At 36.2% G+C, this 21,556-nt stretch overlaps 1 pseudogene across 1 annotated transcript; it reads left to right on the top strand.

Annotated features, from left to right (window-relative positions):
* Positions 1–676: 676 nt before the first annotated feature.
* Positions 677–19,961, top strand: LOC308417206 (olfactory receptor 2AG1-like; annotated as a pseudogene). The gene is made up of 2 exons: positions 677–871; positions 19,208–19,961. The product of its transcript is annotated as an olfactory receptor 2AG1-like (transcript).
* The last annotated feature ends 1,595 nt before the right edge of the window (positions 19,962–21,556 follow it).

The following is a 21,556-nucleotide window of genomic DNA, read 5'->3' on the forward strand; positions in this document are numbered from 1 at the left end:
TTCCTGTTTCCCTTGTATCTAGTATATATTTTCTGTACTCATAGGAGAAAGAGTAGACATTAGGATGAATGGCTGCATAAGGATAAAGTGAGTTTCAGGGCAGCCAGGATTACACAGAGAAGCCCTGTCTTAAAGAAAACATTAAATAAATAAATAAATAAATAAATAAATAAATAAATAAATAAATAATAAAACCTAAAAAATGTGGACAATCAATAGATGTAATTTATTAAAGTCAAACCTCTATATCAGTTGAGAATCTCATATTTAAAATATTTCTATTCATAAAGAAAACTGGAATGTTGAAACTATTTACCAAATTTACCCTAAAGAAATTATGAGTATTTTATTAATCATAACAAAGAGATAATTCGGTCTTTCTAGAGAGATTCTTCTTCAAGTTATATCTTGTATAATATTTTCATCAGGTTATAACCTATTTTAAAAATATTACTGTAGTATATTATCTCTACTTAGATAAATCTTTCTTCAAGATATAATTTTAAATTCTAACTTTGGAAACCAATAATAAAAGATCTTCACTAGAGGAAAAGACATCATTTTACCGGAGTCCTATTGAACATCCTATGTAAAATCTGATGTTACAAAAACAGAATCCATATTAGCAAAATTGTGTTGAACCATCTTCTTTTGGCTACTAAAGAAATAACACAGAATGGAGTCCTGGAACTTTACACTAGGAGGTGCTTTCATCTTGGTGGGGATTCTGGATGACAGTAGCTCCCCTGAACTTCTCTGTGCTGTAATCACAGCCCTGTACATTTTGGCAATGACCAGCAATGGACTGCTACTCTTGGTCATCACCATGGATGGACAGCTCCATGTACCCATGTACCTTCTGCTTGGGCAGCTCTCTCTCATAGACTTCTTTCTCACTTCAATTATTATTCCCAAGGCTGTCATGGATTTTCTTCTCAAAGACAACACCATCTCATTAGAGGGTTGTGCCCTTCAGATGTTCCTTGCACTGACACTTGGTGGTGCAGAGGACCTCCTTCTGGCCTTCATGGCCTATGACAGATATGTGGCCATTTGTCATCCTCTGAACTATATGGTTTTCATGAGGCCAAGCATATGCTGGCTTGGAGTAGCCACATCATGGATCCTTGGATTTCTGAGTGCTCTAGGATATACCATCCACACAATGCAATATCCCTTCTGCAAATCTCATAAGATCAGAGATCTATTTTGTGAGATCCCTTCATTGCTGAAGCTGGCTTGTGCAGACACCTCCAAATATGAACTCATGGTTTACGTGATGGGTGTGGCCTTCCTAATTCCCCCACTTACTGCAATCCTGACTTCCTACCTATTAATTCTTTTCACAGTGTTCAACAAGCCTTCAAATGAAGGAAGGAAAAAAGCCCTTGTCACCTGTTCTTCCCACTTGACAGTAGTCGGTCTGTATTATGGGGCTCTCACAGTTATGTATGTCTTACCCAGTTCCTTTCTTAGTCACAAACAAGAGAACATGCTCTCTGTTTTCTACACTGTAGTGACCCCAGCTCTAAATCCCCTCATTTACAGTCTGAGGAATAAGGAGGTCACTGGGGCCTTGAGGAGGGTCTTGGGTAAATGGTTTCTGCCTACACGGACTACTTTTTAGTGGCTTCTAATAGGTATCTTCTAGACTTAATTCTTTCTCAGTATCATCAGATTTCTGTTATAAATGAAATTCTCCCAAATGAAACCAAGAAAGTAAAAGGTTTTCTTTTTCTAGAAAAGCAGGGAATATGAATCTTCTCATTATTTGGCTTCTTACAAGAAGAGGTTCACACTATTTAAAATCATTCATTGTCTTTAGAAGTTAGTCTCTGTTTCCCAGTGTAGCTGTTTTTTAGGGTATAAAGGATAGTGAGACAAGACCACTCTGGACTTGTGTCCATATTGAACCTTAAAATCAGAGAAAGTAATCTTAAGTGGGTTTCTCAAAGATCAATAGAAGAGGATTTTTGAGGTTCTCACATATTCCAAACCAACTACTCTTGGTCAGATATAAACCAACACAGACAGTTTTGTCTAAGGTTCAGCTAACAGAGCTCTGCACCCTGTTTTCTCTTCCTCTCCCTGTAAGCATCAGCTTTTAAGGGTAAGCTGTCAGATGAATTTTCTTTGATTCAGTGCATGTGTGTGTACATGTGTGCCTGTGTGTCTGTGTGTACATGTGTGTATGTGACATAATATACCTCCTTCCTTTCATTCTACCTCCTCCACCTTCTCTTTTTTCCCCTCTTCCTTTTTCTTGGCATCCATTTTTCTTTTTCTTCTTGAAATGCATGGTAATAAAATTGCCAATTTTACTTCTAACTTTTGAATAATATATTAAAGGGGGCAGAATAAAACAATGGCTTTTCATTTGTTCTAATCATGTTTTCAAAGTATCTTAACAAGCATAAATGACTCATATACTTGGTTTGTGTACTTTTAACAATATATAATCTGAACATTTGTCAAAATAGCCAATGGCACCCCAAGTATATGTTTTGGTTTTATACTTTTTTCAATTAGTGAAAAACCTAGTCAGGATTACCATTATAAAAACATTAAAAAAAAAAAAAAAAAGCAAATGATGGCATGGGGAAGTTTACATGCACACTGTTAAAAATAGAGTAAAATAATGATTAAACTTTGAAAATCTATCTAGAGGTTTCTCAAAAAACTAAATTCAAACTACCATGTGACCATTCCATATTCTCCTAGAAGCATACTGAAAAGAATCTGTACCACATTGCAGAGACACTTGCTTGTCCATATTCATTTCTGTCCTGTTTATAACAGCTAGAAATGGAATCACAATTAAAAACTCAGTCAAAAAATTATGAAATTGGCATACAACCTGATGCAATTGAAAACTAATTTTTTAAAAATTGATTTATTTTATACACATGAGTACACTGATGCTATATTCTGACACACCAGAAAAGGGCACTGGATCCCATTACAGAACTCAGGACCTCTGGAATAGGAATTAGTGCTTTTCTTTTCTTCTTTTTCTTGTATTGGATTTTTTTATTGGATATTTTCTTTATTTACATTTCAATGTTATCCCTTTTTTCTGTTTCCTCTCTGGAATCCTCCTCCCATCCCCCTCCCACTGCTTCTATGAGAGTGCTCCCCCACTAACCTACATACTCCCTCACACCTCCCTGCCATGGAATTCCCAAACACTGGGGCATACAGCCTTTACAGGATCAAGGGCCTCTCCTCTTGTTCATGTCCAGTAAGGCCATCCTCTGCTACATATGAGGCTGAAGAAATGGGTCCCTCCATGTGTAATCTTTGGTTGGTGGTTTAGTCTCTGGAAGGTCTGGGGGGTCTGGTTGATTGATATTGTTGTTCTTCCTATAGGGTTAATAACTTCTTTAGCTCCACCAGTCCTTTGTCTAGCTCCTCCATTGGATACCCCATTCTCAGTCCAATGGTTGTCTATGAGTATATGTCTCTGTATTTGTCAGGCTCTGGCAGAACCTCTCAGGAGACATCTATATCAGGTTTCTGTCAACAAGCACTTTCTGTCATCCATGATATTGTCTGGGTTTGGTGATTGTGTATGGGACGGATGCCCAAGTGGCACTGTCTCTGGATGACCTATACTCCTCCATTGTTGATGATATTACAAGCTGATACAACCACTCTGGAAATCAGTCTGGTGGTTCCTCAGGAAATTGGACATAGTACTACATGAAAAGCCAGCTATACCACTCCTGGACATATACCCAAAAGATGCTCCAACATATAACAAGAACACATGCTCCACTATGTTGATAGCAGCTTTATTTTATTGGTCAGAAGCTGGAAAGAACCAAGATGTCCTTCAACAGAGGAATGGATACAGAAAATGTGGTACATTTAAAAAATAGACTAGTTCTCAGGTATTAGAAAAAATGAATTCATGAAATTATTAGGCAAATAGATAGAACTAGAAAATATACTGAATAAGGTAACCCAATCATAAAAGAACACACATGGTATGTAGTCACTGATAAGTGGATATTAGCCCAAAATCTCAGAATACCCAATATACACTCCACAGACCACATGAAGCTCAAGAAGATGGAAGACCAAAGAGTGGACACTTCAGTCCTTCTTAGAAGGGAAAACAAAATGTTCACAGGAAGAAATACAAAGACAAAGTTTGGAAGAAATACTAAAGGAAATAGTCAGTACTCTGAAGTGCTGAGTCATCTCTCTAGCCTGAAAAGTAATAATGAGTTAGGTAACTCATATACTGAAAGACAGGTGCTCCATATCTTCTCAGGTATTGAACCTGACTTTGAGTATTTAGATTTGTATGTTGAACCTTATACATCTGTAAAAGAAGCAAGGAGAGTTTAGTGGGAATATTATAGTGTGGGTAGCTTTAAAAACAAATTGTAGCAGAACATATAGAATATAAAAGTAGAGGTGGAAATACTGGTGGTGGAATGGAGGTATCAAAAATGGGGAAGTGATAAGATGGGGGTGTGGATAAAAATAAATGCTGTATGGAAAAGTTATACGAAAACCTACTATCTCGTAACTCAAGTTAAAAATAAATTTAAAATTTATTTAAAAGTGTTTTTCACCTGTTTTAAATATGTTATACGTAATGGGATATTACTGGTTTGGAATTTTTTAATTCTTTCTAAGTCTTAGATTTCAATCTGTAATAAATTGTCTTCGAACTGGTTAAATTATAAAATGAAATAAACATTCATTATTATTATTATTTGCTTTGATATCGTAGAAATTGAAAGTAGAACTTTTCAAAATTTGTAGAGTTTTCAGAAACTTATCATCTAGTTATGCTTTGCAAACAAGAGCTACAACAATAGTTTAGGTTGGATTGCATGCATGCATTGGGGCTTTCTGACCCTACCGAAGGGTGACTTATATCTGTAACTTAGATTTTCATCGATAGCTCATGTATTCTGTCATCAGCAGTGTTCACATATGTGGAGTACCTCTGCTCAAACTCCTTTTGAAAGAAGTATATTTTAATTAGCTCAGAAACAAAAGTGGTTTTGTAAAAGTTTCTTCATACATCCTACTTTTAAAGTAAACTTCTCCTGTCTTTCCTATCCAACCCTGCCCATACACCTTCCTAAAGCTTTGGCTTCTAGTAGCCTGTTTCACACCATTGCACCATTGTATTGTAATATCCACTCTTATTATATTGCTTATTTAAGTTTGAAAATTATAGGTTCCAGTGTATCTTATTTATACACGCTTTGGAATACTTAGACTTTACCTATCTGCCTCATATCCCCACCTTCATATTACTAGCAGTTTCAACCTTTCTGTACTCACATTTCAGCTTTCTACTTTCATCTATACTGTATTATTCTTTCCTTCAGTACATGTACCACCACTAGCATTTTGCAGCAATCCTTCCATGTTTTCTCAGTCTTGCTGATTTTGAGAGTGAGTTTGAATTAGGACTTGAAAACGAAGTTCTAATTAGGACAAAGCATGCACAGTTACTTATACTTTGAATTCTTACTGCTTACAAGTAAATGCATTGATTTCTTGCCATTGGAAAAAAAATCTCAAGAAACTTTCATAACTAGAAAGAGATGGGATAAAAAAGTATGACAGTGTAGAAAATGGAGAAAACCAGTCTCTCTGTGTTTGTGGAAACTAAGAGAATAAAAGCTTTCAGGGAAGAGTGAATGATCAACTATCTATGTTGCTGAGAGTGTGGAAAAGAAAGATTAGAAAGGGGCTTTCTATATAGCTCATAATGGTGAATTAGCAATAACAGGCATATGAAATGAGAAAAAAGCTTGATTGGTATTGAATCTAATGGTCATTAGAGGAAAAATTCCTTTATGTGATGAAACAGAAAAAAATGGTGCAATAACTGAAACAAACTGAGTTGTGGGGAACAGTATCTATGATGAGGCAATCAGTATTTATTTGTACTTTGTGGTTATCTTCCAGAAAATAGAAAAATACAGTTTCCTTAAAAAATTATTGTTCAGGAGCAAATTTTTTGAGGAGTCCAATGAATTGGACATTGGATAGCAATTGATATAAAATTATATTGAGGGAAACCAGCACATGCTGTTTAAATTCAGATGCAAGTAGATGGAAGATTTGAAGAGGAAAAAGAGATGAATACACTATTGACTGAATAGTCTGCTCTAAATAAAATATGAGACAAGATGATCAGGTGATATCAAAGTATCAAGCATCTATTAAAAATGAAACAGGAATATATTTGGAAAACATGACAATGTTTTTTGTGTCGTAAACTGAGTATGGTAAAAACTGTTTAAGTTACCAATTAATTTTGAGTTAAATATTTCAATGGTATTTTTGCATTGGCTTTTCATAATGTGGAAAATAATATTAATAATGTCATAAAGAGTAAAGTGTATAGAGATACCACAATTAATAATGTAGTCATATCTATGTTATGTGCTATAATTGTAACTGCATTTCAGTAGGTATAAGAAACTCCCAGTACACATACTCAAAACACTAAATATAAAAAACACAAAATATATAGGACAAAGAAAGGATCTTTAAAACTTCCAGATTAAAAAACCAACTCTCACAAAGAGGCAGGCTCATTAGAATAAAATGTGACTCTTTTATAATGAATAAAATGGAAACCTGAAAGCTGAATGGCCCTAAAATGATATACTCAGAGCTCTGAGAGGCCACATAGATTATTTTGATTACTGTACCCAAAAAATATCTTTTTAGAGTAGAAAGAGAAATAAACCATTTCACAATAAGACCAAAATTAAAGAAGTTATATTTACCAAGTCATCTATACAAAGATTAGAAGAAATATCTCAGTGTGAAGAAGTTATCTACACCCAAGAAAATACAAGGGATAAATTATCTTAGAAAAGTTAACCAAAAGAGGTCTGATAAAAATCACAACACTATAAGCACTGTTCAATAATAACTCAACACTAATTGACAGTCTTAAATACACCATGAAAATACACAAACTAATATATTAAAATAGGAAATGGGAACCATCAATTTGTTGTCTCCAAGAATCACACCTTGCCATCAAAAACAGAACTATCTTAAAAGGTTATCACCCTATTTAAAAAAAAAAAAAATTCAGGCAGAACAGAGCCCAGCCCAACTGCCACCCAGACCGGCAGCTCGTAAAGGCTGAAAACCTGGTGAGTAGGAGAACTAGGCAGCAAGGGAGCAGAGAGATTTATGCGGAGTGCGCACTTAAAGCACACCCTCCGACCTTCTTGATCCAGGGACCAGGAACAGAACTTTGGAACTTCTGTTTCCACCCGGCGATTCTGAGGCATAGAGTAGGGCTTGGCCCATCTGCCACCTGGACCAGTGGAGATCTAGGAACACAGACCAGAAACAAGGGAAAGTCGAGAACATGTCACTGAAAACAAAATGGAAAGAGGAAAGCAAAAGAGTATATTCCAAGGAAACCAAGACAAACTGGCAACACCAGAACCCAGCTCTTCCATAAGAGCAAACATAGGAATGCCAAACACTCCAAAAGAAAGAAGACACAGACCTGAAATCATACCTCAAGATGCTGATAGAGATACTTAAACAAGAAGGGGAGGAAAAGCACAATGATTGAGAATCTTTTAAAGAGGAAACAAGAAAAACACTGAAAGAACTCAAAGAACTAGTGGAAAACACAACCAAAGAAATGAAGGAATGGAAGAGGGAATTTAAAACAGAAATTGACACAACAAAGAAAACAATAAAAGAGATAACCCTAGAGGTAGAACACCTAAAAAGGAAATCGGGAGTCACAGAAGCAAGCATTTCCAATAGATTACAAGAGATAGAAGAGAGAATCTCGGGGGCAGAAGACAACATTGTAAACATAGACAAAACAGCCAGAGAAGATGCAAAAAACAAAAAGCTCCTAACCCAAAATGTCCTGGAAATCCAGGACACAATGAGAAAACTGAACCTAAGGATAATAGGAATAGAAGAGGGAGAAGAGTATCAACAAAGAGGCACAGTAAATATCTTCAAGAAAATCAAAGAAGAAAACTTTTGTACCCTCAAGAATGAGATGACCACAAGCATAAAAGAAGCCTTCAGAACTCCAAGTAGGTTGGACCAGAAAAGAAATACCTCCGGACACATAATAGTAAAAACACCAAGTTCCCAAAGCAAAGAAAGAATACTAAAAGCAGTAAGGGAAAAAGGTCAGGTAACATATAAAGGCAGGCCAACCAGACTCACACCCGATTTCTCAACAGACTATGAAAGCTAGAAGAGCCAGGACAGACATCATGCACACCCTAAGAGAGGACAAGTGCCAGCCCAAGCTGCTATACCCAGCAAAACTATCAATCACCATCGATGGAGAGATAAAGATATTTCAAAACAAATCAAAATTTATACAATATCTGACCAAAAACCCAGCACTACAATGAATTATAGGTGGAAAACCCAATACAATGAGGGAAAATACAGCCTAGTAAAAACAAGAAAACTCCTAAACAAGAAAACTAAAAAAAGAAAAAGAAACAGACACAACTCAACCCACAAAAGCAATAATGGCAGGAAACAGAAACTACTATTCCTTGATATCTATTAACATAAATGGACTCAACTCCCCAATAAAGAGACATAGGCTATCAGACTGGATACATAAAAAAATCCAGCATTTTTCTGCATACAGGAAACTCATCTCAGAGACAAAGACAGACACTATCTCAGAGTAAAAGGGTGGGAAAAAACTTCCAAGCAAACAGCTCCAAGAAGCAGGCTGGAGTGGCTATTCTAATATCGAATAAAGTAAATTTCCAACCAAAAGTTATCAAAAAAGATGAGGAAGGACACTTTTTGCTCATTAACAGAGAAATATGTCAGGAGGAACTCTCAATTATTAAGATATATGCTCCAAATGAAAAAGCACCCACATTCATAAAAGAAACCCTACTAAAGTTCAAAAAATACATTTTACCCCAAACAATAATAGTGGGAGACTTTAATACCCCATTCTCACCAATGGACAGATCATGGAAACAGAAACTGAACAAGAACACTGAAAAACTAGCAGAAACTTTGAACCAATTAGAATTAATAGATATATACAGAACATATTATCTTAAAGTAAAAGAATACACCTTCTTCTCACCACCCCATGGCACCTTCTCGAAAATAGACCACATAATTGGACACAGAGGGAGCCTCAATCAATATAAGAAGATTGAAATACTCCCATGCATCCTCTAAGATCACCATGGTCTACAGCTGGTCTTTAACAACAACAAAGACAACAAAAAGCCCACATACACATTGAAACTAAACAACGCTCTGTTAAACGATAGCACGGTAAAAGAAGAAATAAAGAATGAAAATAAAGATTTTCTAGAATTCAACAAAAACGAAAACAAAACATACCCAAACCTATGAGATGCAATGAAAGCAGTACTGAGAAGAAAACTCATAGCCCTAAGTGCTTCCAAAAAGAAACTGGAGAGAGCTTACACCAGCAACCTGACAGCACAGATAAAAGCCCTAGAACAAAAGGAAGCAGATATACCCAAGAAGAGTAGACAGCAAGAAATAATCAAAATTAAGGCAGAAATAGACCAAATAGAAACAAAAAGAACCATTGAAAAAATCAACAAAACCAAAAGTTGGTTCTTTGAGAAAATCAACAAGATTGATAAACCCCTAGCCAGACTAACTAGAGGGCAAAGAGAGAGTATACAAATTAACAAAATCAGAAAGGAAAGTAGAGACATAACAACCGAAAGTGAGGTAATTCAAGAAATCATCAGATCCTTCTACAAAAACTTATACTCCACAAAATTGGAAAATCTGGAGGAAATAGACAAATTTCTAGACAGATACAAGATCTTAAAGTTAAACCAGGACCAAGTAAACCACCTAAATAACCCTATAACATCGAAAGAAATAGAAGAAATCATCAAAAGCCTCCCAACCAAAAAAAGCCCAGGTACAGACGGTTTCAGTGCAGGATTTTATCAGACATTTATTGCGGATAAAACAACAATACTCTCCAAACTATTCCACAAGATAGAATCAGATGGAATACTACCTAACTCATTTTTTGAGGCTACAATAGCACTCGTACCTAAACCACACAAAGACCCTACAAGGAAAGAGAATTTCAGACCAATCTCACTTATGAACATTGATGCAAAAATACTCAACAAAATCCTTGCAAACCGAATCCAAGAACACATCAAAATGATCATTCATCATGACCAAGTAGGCTTCATCCCTGGGATGCAGGGATGGTTTAATATAAGGAAATCCATCAATGTAATCTACCATATAAACAAACTCAAGATCAAAATCACATGGTCATCTCACTAGATGCTGAGAAAGAATTTGACAAAATCCAACACCCCTTCATGTTAAAAGTCCTAAAAAGAAAAGGAATCCAAGGCCCATACTTAAACATAATAAAAGCAATATACAGCAAACCAACATCCAACATCAAACTTAATGGCAAGAAACTTGAAGCAATGCCACTAAATTCAGGGACTTGACAAGGGTGTCCACTCTCCCGCTACCTATTCAACATAGTACTGGAAGTCCTGGATGGAACAATTAGACAGCAAAAGGAGATCAAGGGGATACAAATTGGAAAGGAAGAGATAAGAACATCACTTTTTGCTGATGACATGATAGTGTACTTGAGTGACCCCAAAACTTCCACCAGAGAACTCCTACAGCTGATAAACAAGTTTAGCAAAGTGGCTGGATACAAAATTAACTCGAACAAATGAGTAGCCTTCCTATACTCAAAGGACAAACATGTGGAGAAAGAAATTAGGGAAAAGGAAGCCTTCACAATCGTCACAAAATCTATGAAATACCTTGGTGTGACTCTAACTAAGCAAGTGAAGGACTTGTATGACAAGAACTTCAAACCTCTAAAGAAAGAAATTGAGGAGGATCTCAGAAAATGGAAAGATCTCCCATGCTCATGGACTGGAAAGATCAACATCTTAAAAATTGCCATCCTACCAAAAGCAATCTACAGATTCAATGCAATCCCCATTAAATTCCAACACAGTTCTTTAAGGAATTGGAAAGATCAATGTGCAATTTCATATGGAATAACAAAAGACCTAGAATAGCGAAATCCACCCTCAACAACAAAAAAAAACATCTGCAGGAATCACTATTCCTGACCTCAAGCTATATAACAAGGCAATTGTGCTGAAAACTGCATGGTACAGGTACAGAAATAGGCATGTGGATCAAAGGAATAAAATAGAAGGTCCAGCAATAAGCCCTCATGTATATGGTCACCTGATTTTTGACAAAGGAGCCATAAACATTCAATGGAAAAAGGACAGCCTATTCCACAAATGGTGCTGGTCCAACTTGCACTCAGCATGCAAAAGAAGGAAAATAGACCCTTACTTATCTCCTTGTACAAATCTCAAGTGTAAGTGGATCAAAGATCTCCATATTAAAACAGATACACTGATATTATTAGATGAGAAAGTAGGGAAAACCTTAGAACACATAGGCACAGGAGAAAATTTCCTGAACAAAACACCAAAGGCTCAAGCTCTAAGGTCAAAGATTAACAAATGGGACTTAATGAGATTGCACAGTTTCTGTAAGACTAAGGACATTGTCAAGAAAACAAAACGGCAACCAACAGAATGGGAAAAGATCTTTACCAACACCACATCAGATAGAGGCCTAATATCCAAGGTGTACAAGGAACTCAAAAAGCTAGACACCAGAGAATCAAATAACCCTATTGAAAAATGGGGTACAGAGCTAAACAAAACCTTCTCAGTTGAGGAACACCAAATGGCCGCGAAACATCTGAGGAAGTGCTCCACTTCCTTAGCCATTAGGGAAATGCAAATCAAAACAACCCTGAGATTCCACCTCACACCAGTCAGATTGGCCAAGATCCAAAACTCAGATGACAGCAGATGCTGGCTAGGCTGCAGAGAAAGAGGAACACTTCTCCACTGTTGGTGGGGTTGCAAACTAATACAACCACTCTGGAAATCAGTCTGGCGATACCTCAGAAAATTGGATATAGTACTACCTGAAGACCCAGCTGCTCCACTTCTGGGCATATACCCCAGAGACACTTTAATACACAACAAAGATATATGCACCACAATGTTCATAGCAGCTCTATTTATAATAGCCAGAGGCTGGAAAGAACCCAGATGTCCTTCAGAAGATGAATGGATACAAAAATTGTGGTACATTTACACAATGGAATACTACTCAGCCACCAGAAACAATGACTTAACCAAATTCTTAAGAAAATGGCTGCATCTAGAGAATATCATCCTGAGTGAAATAACCCAGTCACAAAAGGACAGACATAATATGCAGTCACTGATATTGGGATGCTAACCCCAGAGTCTTGCACTCCCCCAGAAACAACTCACAGACTGTATGAAGTCCAAGAAATAAAGAAAACAAAACAAAATATATATTTCCAAAGCAAGAAGACTTTGACTATTTCCATGTTGCGTTTTGTTTTGCATGTACTTTATGCTCATTGTAACTATTAGGTTTTCAATGCATACTGTCAAGCCTTTGAAAAAATCAAGTACTGACTAAAAAATATATTCATATATTTTTATGTAAAAATTATTTTAAAATCTGAAAAAAACAGTACTGACAAAAATGTATTATTCTAAGCAAAAAAATGTTTAAAACCTGTACATTTATCTTTGTTTTGTAAAATAAAGTTGTTTAAGGAAAAAAGATTATGGACTTAACCTATTGTCCTACTCTCACTCAGACTGTTTAACTTGCCTTTAAGAAAGCAATGTAAACAAACTTACCATGTCTTGTATTTCTGCTTTTACATGTAATCTGCTTTTACCATCTAATTAATGCATAACTTTAATATTCAGTTATAGATCTTGCATCCCTCTGACCCAGAAGAGAGTACAAATATGATGGTAGTCTTTTACTGAATGTAACCACCTTAAATGAAACAAATATTTCATAAATATTGGAGACAATGATGTATGGACATAGGTTAATAACATCTGGTTTTGTTTTATAATTTGTTTTTTTTTTTTTTTTTTTGAGTACTATTCTGGGTCAGTTGGGATCGGCAAAGTATCTTTTTACTTTATAAAACTTTGTTAGGGGTTTCTATAATCAGGTATTCTTCATTTTTTTTTCTATACTGGTTTTTTTGGGGGGTGTTAGCAACAAACACAGAGCAAAGCCCATTGTTAGGGAAAGACACAGACCTCAGATAGGCATAACACAATGTCAGGCACAGGAGGGGAGCAGCAAAAATAGACTGATTAGGCGGGTCAGAAACTACAGACTATAGACAGCAGAAGACATAGAGAAAGAAATAGAGACTTCAAATATAGCTTTCTGGTCAAACTGTTCCATGAGGAAGCTTCAGTTTTTATTCCTTACTGTGATATTTGTACAATTTGGTGCACCTTGATTAATTCATTAATATACATAAAAGAATTCAAAAAATTATTACTTAAAATAAATTAAAAAAAAAAACACTAAAAGAGATAACCCTAGAGGTAGAACACCTAAAAAAGAAATCAGGAGTAACAGAAGCAAGCATTTCCAATAGATTACAAGAGATGGAAGAGAGAATTTTTGGGGCAGAAGACAACATTGTAAACATAGACAAAACAACCAGAGAAGATGCAAAAAACAAAAAGCTCCTAACCTAAATGTCCAGGAAATCCAGGACACAATGAGAAGACCGAACCTAAGGATAATAAGAATAGAAGAGGGAGAAGAGTATCAACAAAGAGGCACAGTAAATATCTTCAACAAAATCATAGAAGAAAACTTTTGTACCCTCAAGAATGAGATGACCATGAGCATAAAAGAAGCCTTCAGAACTCCAAGTAGGTTGGACCAGAAAAGAAATACCTCGCGACACATAATAGTAAAAACTCCAAGTTCCCCAAGCAAAGAAGGAATACTAAAAGCAGTAAGGGAAAAATGTCAGGTAACGTATAAAGGCAGGCCAATCAGATTCACACCCGATTTCTCAACATAGACTATGAAAGCTAGAAGAGCCTGGACAAACATCATGCACACCCTAAGAGAGGACAAGTGCCAGCCCAAGCTGCTATACCCAGCAAAACTATCAATCATCATCGAGGAAGAGATGAAGATATTTTAAGACAAATCAAAATTTACACAATATCTGACCATAAACACAGCACTACAATGAATTATAGGTGGAAACCCAATACAATGAGGGAAAATACAGCCTAGTGAAAACAAGAAAACTCCTAAACAAGATAACTAAAAGAAAAAAAAGAAACAGACACAACTCTACCCACAAAAGTAATAATGGCTGGAAACAGAAACAACTATTCCTTGATATCTATTAACATAAATGGACTCAACTCCAAAATAAAGAGACATAGGCTGTCAGACTGGATACATAAAAAAAATCCAGCCTTTTGCTGCATACAGGAAACTCATCTCAGAGACAAAGACAGACACTATCTCAGAGTTAAAGGTGCGAAAAAAAACTTCCAAGAAAACAGCTCCAAGAAACAAGCTGGAGTGGCTATTCTAATATCGAATAAAGTAAATTTCCAACCAAAAGTTACCAAAAAAGATAAGGAAGGACAATTTTTACTCATTGCCGGGGAAATCTGTCAGGAGAAACTTTCAATTCTTAACATATATGCTCCAAATGAAAAAGCACCCACATTCATAAAAGAAACCCTACTAAAGTTCAAAACATACATTTCACCCCACACAATAATAGTGGGAGACTTTAATACCCCACTCTCACCAATGGACAGATCGTGGAAACAGAAACTGAACAAGGACACTGCAAAACTAACAGAGACTTTGAACCAACTAGAATTAATAGATATATAGAGAACATGTTTTCCTAAAGTAAAAGAATACACATTTTTGTCACCACCCCTTGGCACCTTCTCAAAAATTGACCACATAATTGGACACAGAAAAAGCCTTAATTTATATAAGAAGATTGAAATACTCCCATGCATCCTCTCAGATTACCATGGTCTACAGATGGTCTTCAACAACAACAAAAACAACAAAAAGCCCACATACACATGGAAACTAAACAACACTCTGTTAAATGATAGCAGGGTCAAAGAAAAAATAAAAAAAGGAATTATGGATTTTCTAGAATTCAATGAAAATGAAAACACAACATACCCAAACCTATGGGATGCAATGAAAGCAGTACTGAGAGGAAAACTCATAGCCCTAAGTGCTTCCAAAAAGAAACTGGAGAGAGCTTACACCAGCAACATGACAGCCCAGATAAAAGCCCTAGAACAGAAGGAAGCAAATATACCCAAAATGAGTAGATGGCAAGAAATAATCAAAATTAGGCCAGAAATAGACCAAATAGAATCAAAAAGAACCAATGAAAAAATCATCAAAACCAAGAGTTGGTTCTTTTAGAAAATCAACAAGATTGATAAACCGCTAGCCAGACTAACTAGAGGGCAAAGAGAGAGTATACAAATTAAGAAAATCAGAAAGGAAAGTAAAGAATAACAACTGAAACTGAGGAAATTCAAGAAATCATCAGATCCTACAACAAAAACTTATACTCCACAAAATTGGCAAATCTGGAGGAAATAGATGAATTCCTAGACAAACACAAGATCCCAAAGTTAAACCAGGACCAAGTAAACCATCTAAATAACCATATAACATCTAAAGAAATAGAAGAAGTCATCAAACTTCTCCCAACCAAAAAAAACCCAGGTCCAGACAGATTCAGTGCAGAATTTTATCAGACATTTATTGGGGATATAACACCAATACTCTCCAAACTATTCCAAAAGATAGAATCAGATGAAATAATACCTAACTCATTTTTTGAGGCTACAATAACACTCGTACCTATACCACACAAAGACCCTACAAGGAAAGAACTTCAGACCAATCTCACTTATGAACATTGATGCAAAAATACTCAACAAAATCCTTGCAAACCGAATCCAAGAACACCTCAAAATGATCATTCATCATGACCAAGTAGGCTTCATCCCTGGGATGCAGGGATGGTTTAATATAAGGAAATCCGTCAATGTAATCTACCATATAAACAAACTCAAGATCAAAATCACATGGTCATCTCACTAGATGCTTAGAAACATTGGAAAAATTCAACACACCTTCAAGTTAAAAGTCCTGGAAAGAACAGGAAGCCAAGGTCCATACTTAAACATAATAAAAGCAATATACAGCAAACCAACAGCCAACATCAAACTTAATGGCGAGAAACTTGAAGCAATCCCACTAAAATCAGGGACTCGACAAGGCTGCCCACTCTCCCCCTACCTATTCAACATAGTACTGGAAGTCCTGGATGGAACAATTAGACAGCAAAAGGAAATCAAGGGGATACAAATCGGAAAGAATGAGATAAAAACATGATAGTGTACTTGAATGACCCCAAAAATTCCACCAGAGAACTCCTACAGCTGATAAACAAGTTCAGCAAAGTGGCTGGATACAAAATAAACTCAAACAAATCAGTAGCCTTTCTATACTCAAAGGACAAACATGTGGAAAAAGAAATTAGGGAAAAGATAGCCTTCACAATCGTCACAAAAACTATGAAATACCTTGGTGTGACTCTACCTAAGCAAGTGAAGGACCTGTATGACAAGAACTTCAAACCTCTAAAGAAAGAAATTGAGGAGGATCTCAGAATATGGAAAGATCTCCCATGCTCAGGTATTGGAAAGATCAACATCTTAAAAATTGCCATCCTACCAAAAGCAATCTACAGATTCAATGCAATCCCCATCAAAATTCCAACCCAGTTCTTTAAGGAAGTGGAAAGATCAATGTGCAATTTCATATGAAATAACAAAAGACTTAGAATAGCGAAATCCAACCTCAACAACAAAAAAACATCTGCGGGAATCACTATTCCTGACGTCAAGCTATATTACAAGGCAATTTTGTTGAAAACTGCATTGTACTGGTACAGAAATAGGCATGTGGATCAATGGAATAGAATAGAAGATCCAGAAATGAGCCCTCATGTATATGGTCACCTGATTTTTGACAAAGGAGCCATAAACATTCAATGGAAAAAGGACAGCCTATTCAACAAATGGTGCTGGTCCAACTGGCACTCAGCATGCAAAAGAAGAAAAATAGACCCTTTCTTATCTCCTTGTACAAAGCTCAAGTATAAGTGGATCAAAGATCTCCATATTAAAACAGATACACTGATATTATTAGATGAGAAAGTAGGGAAAACCTTAGAACTCATAGGCACAGGAGAAAATTTCCTGAACAAAACACCAAAGGCTCAAGCTCTAAGGTCAAAGATTAACAAATGGGACTTAATGAGATTGCAAAGTTTCTGTAAGACTAAGGACATTGTCAAGAAAACAAAACGGCAACCAACAGAATGGGAAAAGATCTTTACCAACCCCACATCAGATAGAGGCCTAATATCCAAGGTGTACAAGGAACTCAAAAAGCTAGACACCAGAGAATCAAATAACCCTATTAAAAAATGGGGTACAGAGCTAAACAAAACCTTCTCAGCTGAGGAACACCAAATGGCCGCGAAACATCTGAGGAAGTGCTCCACATCATTAGCCATCAGGGAAATGCAAATCAAAACAACCCTGAGATTCTACCTCACACCAGTCAGATTGGCCAAGATCCAAAACTCAGATGACAGCAGATGCTGGCTAGGCTGCAGAGAAAGAGGAACACTTCTCCACTGTTGGTGGGGTTGCAAACTAATACAACCACTCTGGAAATCAGTCTGGCGATACCTCAGAAAATTGGATATAGTACTACCTGAAGACCCAGCTGCTCCACTTCTGGGCATATACCCCAGAGACACTTTAATACACAACAAAGATATATGCACCACAATGTTCATAGCAGCTCTATTTATAATAGCCAGAAGCTGGAAAAAACCCAGATGTCCTTCAGAAGATGAATGGATACAAAAATTGTGGTACATTTACACAATGGAATACTACTCAGACACCAGAAACAATGACTTAACCAAATTCTTAAGAAAATGGCTGCATCTAGGGAATATCATCCTGAGTGATATAACCCAGTCACAATAAAACAAACATAATATGTAGTCACTGATTGTGGGATGCTAACCACAGAGGCTTGCACTCCCCGAGAAACAACTCACAGACTGTATGCAGTCCAAGAAATAAAGAAAACAAAACAAAATAAATATTTCCAAAACAAGAAGACTATGACTATTTCCATGTTGCGTTTTGTTTTGCATGTATTTTACGCTCATTGTAACTATTAGGTTTTCAATGCATTCTGTCAAGCCTTTTAAAAATCAAGTACTGACTAAAAAATATATTCGCATAGTTTTATGTTAAAATTATTTTAATATCTGAAAAAAGTACTGACAAAAATATCTAATTTTAAGAAAAAAATGTTTAAAATCTGTACATTTATCTTTGATTTGTAAAATAAAGTCGTTTAAAAAATTATAAATTCATTAAAAAATAAGAGGTCAAGTCAAAAGGTTCATAGATTGTGGCCCTCCCACATACAAAGACCTGGACAAAATGTACAAAACAATAAAAACAAAGAAACAAGAACAAAGCCAAACCGCTCTAAGTAATTTATTGAAATCATGCCTCTGATCCTGTCAGAAATTCGTACTTGCATACTGTCTCTGCAGAAAATTTACTGAGATTTCTAGGGCATTAGCCAAACACTTACAGTAAATTTCATGCATGACAGAGTATTGCTTTCCTCTTAACAAAGAAGCAGTTAACCTTTCTTAAAAGATTTTTTTTCAGTTACAATGCATGATAAATATTTCTAGGAGGTGACCTACTAATGTTTAGCTATCTGCTATTATAAGCATATGATCGCATTACATGGGTCTACTACCGGGATAGAATTAACAGCAAGAAATTGGAAACATATTTGCCCATGGAAAAGAGTATTATATTCCTGGAATTATCACAGGTATCTGATATTATAAAACTGGAGTTTATATTAGCAAAACTTCAATGAGCCATCTCTTCCTAGGAAGACAAGGAAGCTTCACAGAATGGAGTTTTGGAACTCTACTTTGGAAAGCGGCTTCATATTGGTGGGGATTCTGGATGACAGTGGCTCTCTTGAACTGCACTGTGCCACATTCACAGACTAGTACATGTTGGCTATAATCAGCAATGGAGTGATACTCCTGATCATCACTATGGATGCCCGGCTCCACATCCCCATGTACTTTCTGCTCTGGCAGCTCTCTCTTATGGACCTCCTCCTTACGTCAGTTATCACTCCCAAGGCTGTTATAGATTTTCTGCTTAAAGACAACACTATCTCCTTTGGGGGCTGTGCCTTTCAGATGTTCCTGGAACTGACACTCGGGGGTGCAGAAGACCTTCTTCTGGCCCTCATGGCCTATCAGGTATGTGGCTATTTGTCACCCTCTGAACTACATGATCTTCATGAAACCCAGGATCTGCTGGTTTGGGGTATTAATGTCATGGACCCTGGCATCTCTGAGTGCAGTAGGATATACCGTCTATACCATGCAATACCCTTTCTGCAAATCTAGGAAAATCAGACACCTGTTCTGTGAGATCCCTCCATTGCTGAAGCTGGCCTGTGTAGACACCTCCAAATATGAGCTCATGGTTTATGTGATGGGTGTGATCTTTCTACTTCTCCCTCTTGCTGCTATTCTTTCCTCTTATACACTAATTCTTCTCACTGTGCTTCACATGCCTTCATATAAAGGCAGAAAGAAAGCCCTTGTCACCTACTTGTCACACCTAACTGTGGTTGGGATGTGGTACGGGGGAGCTTCTTTTATGTATATCCTACCCAGTGCCTTTCACACACCCAAACTAGACAATATCTTCTCTGTTTTCTATACAATTGTCACTCCAGCTCTGAACCCCCTCATCTACAGCATGAGGAATAAGGAAGTGACTGGGGCTTTGAGGAGAGTCCTGGGAGGACGCCTCTTGCCAGAACACTCTACGTTCTAAGTTGTTCTAGCAGGCCCCTCCTCTTCATTTCTTCTCAAAATTATATGATTTCTGCTATAAATGAAATTCTAACTTACAAAGGGACACACTAAAATATTTATTAAAACATTTGATTAGAGACTTAGAACTTGATTATACATGTCAAATACTCTTTGACACTCTTCTTTATGAGGTACTAACAGGATATGATTTACAGTGTTTAATATTACTTTTTATAGTTTTAAATGGATAACCCTTCATTTTCCAAACATAATCACCGGGACACTACCCTTGAACTTTTAAATATATATTTGAACTAATACCACAGAAAATATTTTAAGTGATACCAGTGAGGAAATTTTTTGACATTTGCACAATTTTTAAAAAACTAATCTTGGTAAAGTTAATTTTGATAGTTTTATCTAAAGCCCTATTGGTAAAAGTTGACTATGTTCAACTTTTAATGTCTTTTCAAGAATCAACTTCTGTGGATATTCTGACAAATGTCATGGCTCTGTGAGTGAGTGAGTGAGTGTTTGTGTGTGTGTGTGTGTGTGTGTGTGTGAGCCCACATTTTTCTTTTCATCCTGTTCTCCTCTTTCATTCCACTTCTTCCTCATCTTTTTCTTTCTTCTTTCTATTATCTTTTGATGCTTTGGTGATGGAAATTGAAGTGAATATTTATGCTTCTATACTGTGAATACTAAGAACAAATAGGCTGAATAAAATTGGTCTTTTCTATTTTTCCAAGTGTATCATGCAATACATTAATAATTTTGAAAGGTCTGTATGCATGATGTGTCTACCTGATAAGAACATGTGTCAAAACATCTTATGGCAGTCTTTCTGTATGCACAATTTTATGGGATTTGTGTAACATAAAACCTAAGTCAAAACTGCCATCATTAAGTGTAAAACTGACAACAAATACTGTCATTAGTGAAACTGGTTTGAAATTCTATTTCTTTGTTGAGTCTTTGTGTTATTTAGATATCAGAGTCACTGTTCTTCATAAAATGAATTAATTCCTTTTATTTCCATTTTGTGGAATAGTGTGAATATCATTTATATTAGCTCTTCTTAAAGGTCTGATAGAATTATGCACTAAAATCATTTGGCCCTGGGCTTCTTTTTATTGGGAGAAGGATTTGGGAGGTTTTAAATGACTGCTTCTATTTCTTCAGGAATTATGGGACTGGTTAGTTTACCAGATATCGATCTAACTTTGGTTAACAGTATCTCCACAGAAAATCATTCTTTCATCTAGGTTTTCCAGTTATGTCAACTACAGGCTACTGTAGTAACATGTGATGATAGTTTTTTTCAATTTCTGTTTCTGTTGGTTGTTTCCCTTTTCATTTCTGATTTAGTTAATTTGGATTCTGCCTCTGTGCCTTTTAGTTAGTTAGGCTAAGGATTTATTTATCATGTTGATGTTCTTCAAGAACCAGGTATTGGTTTTGTTGATTCTTTGTATTGATCTCTTTGTTTCAAATTGGTTAATTTCAGCCTTGATTTTGATTATTTCCTATATTCTATTTCTCTTGTATGTGTTTGCTTCTTTTTGTTCTAGAGTTTTCAGGTATGCTGTGAATTTGCTAATATAGAATCTCTCT

Source organism: Micromys minutus (genome assembly GCF_963924665.1).
Source record: "Micromys minutus genome assembly, chromosome: 2".
Lineage (NCBI taxonomy): Eukaryota > Metazoa > Chordata > Mammalia > Rodentia > Muridae > Micromys > Micromys minutus.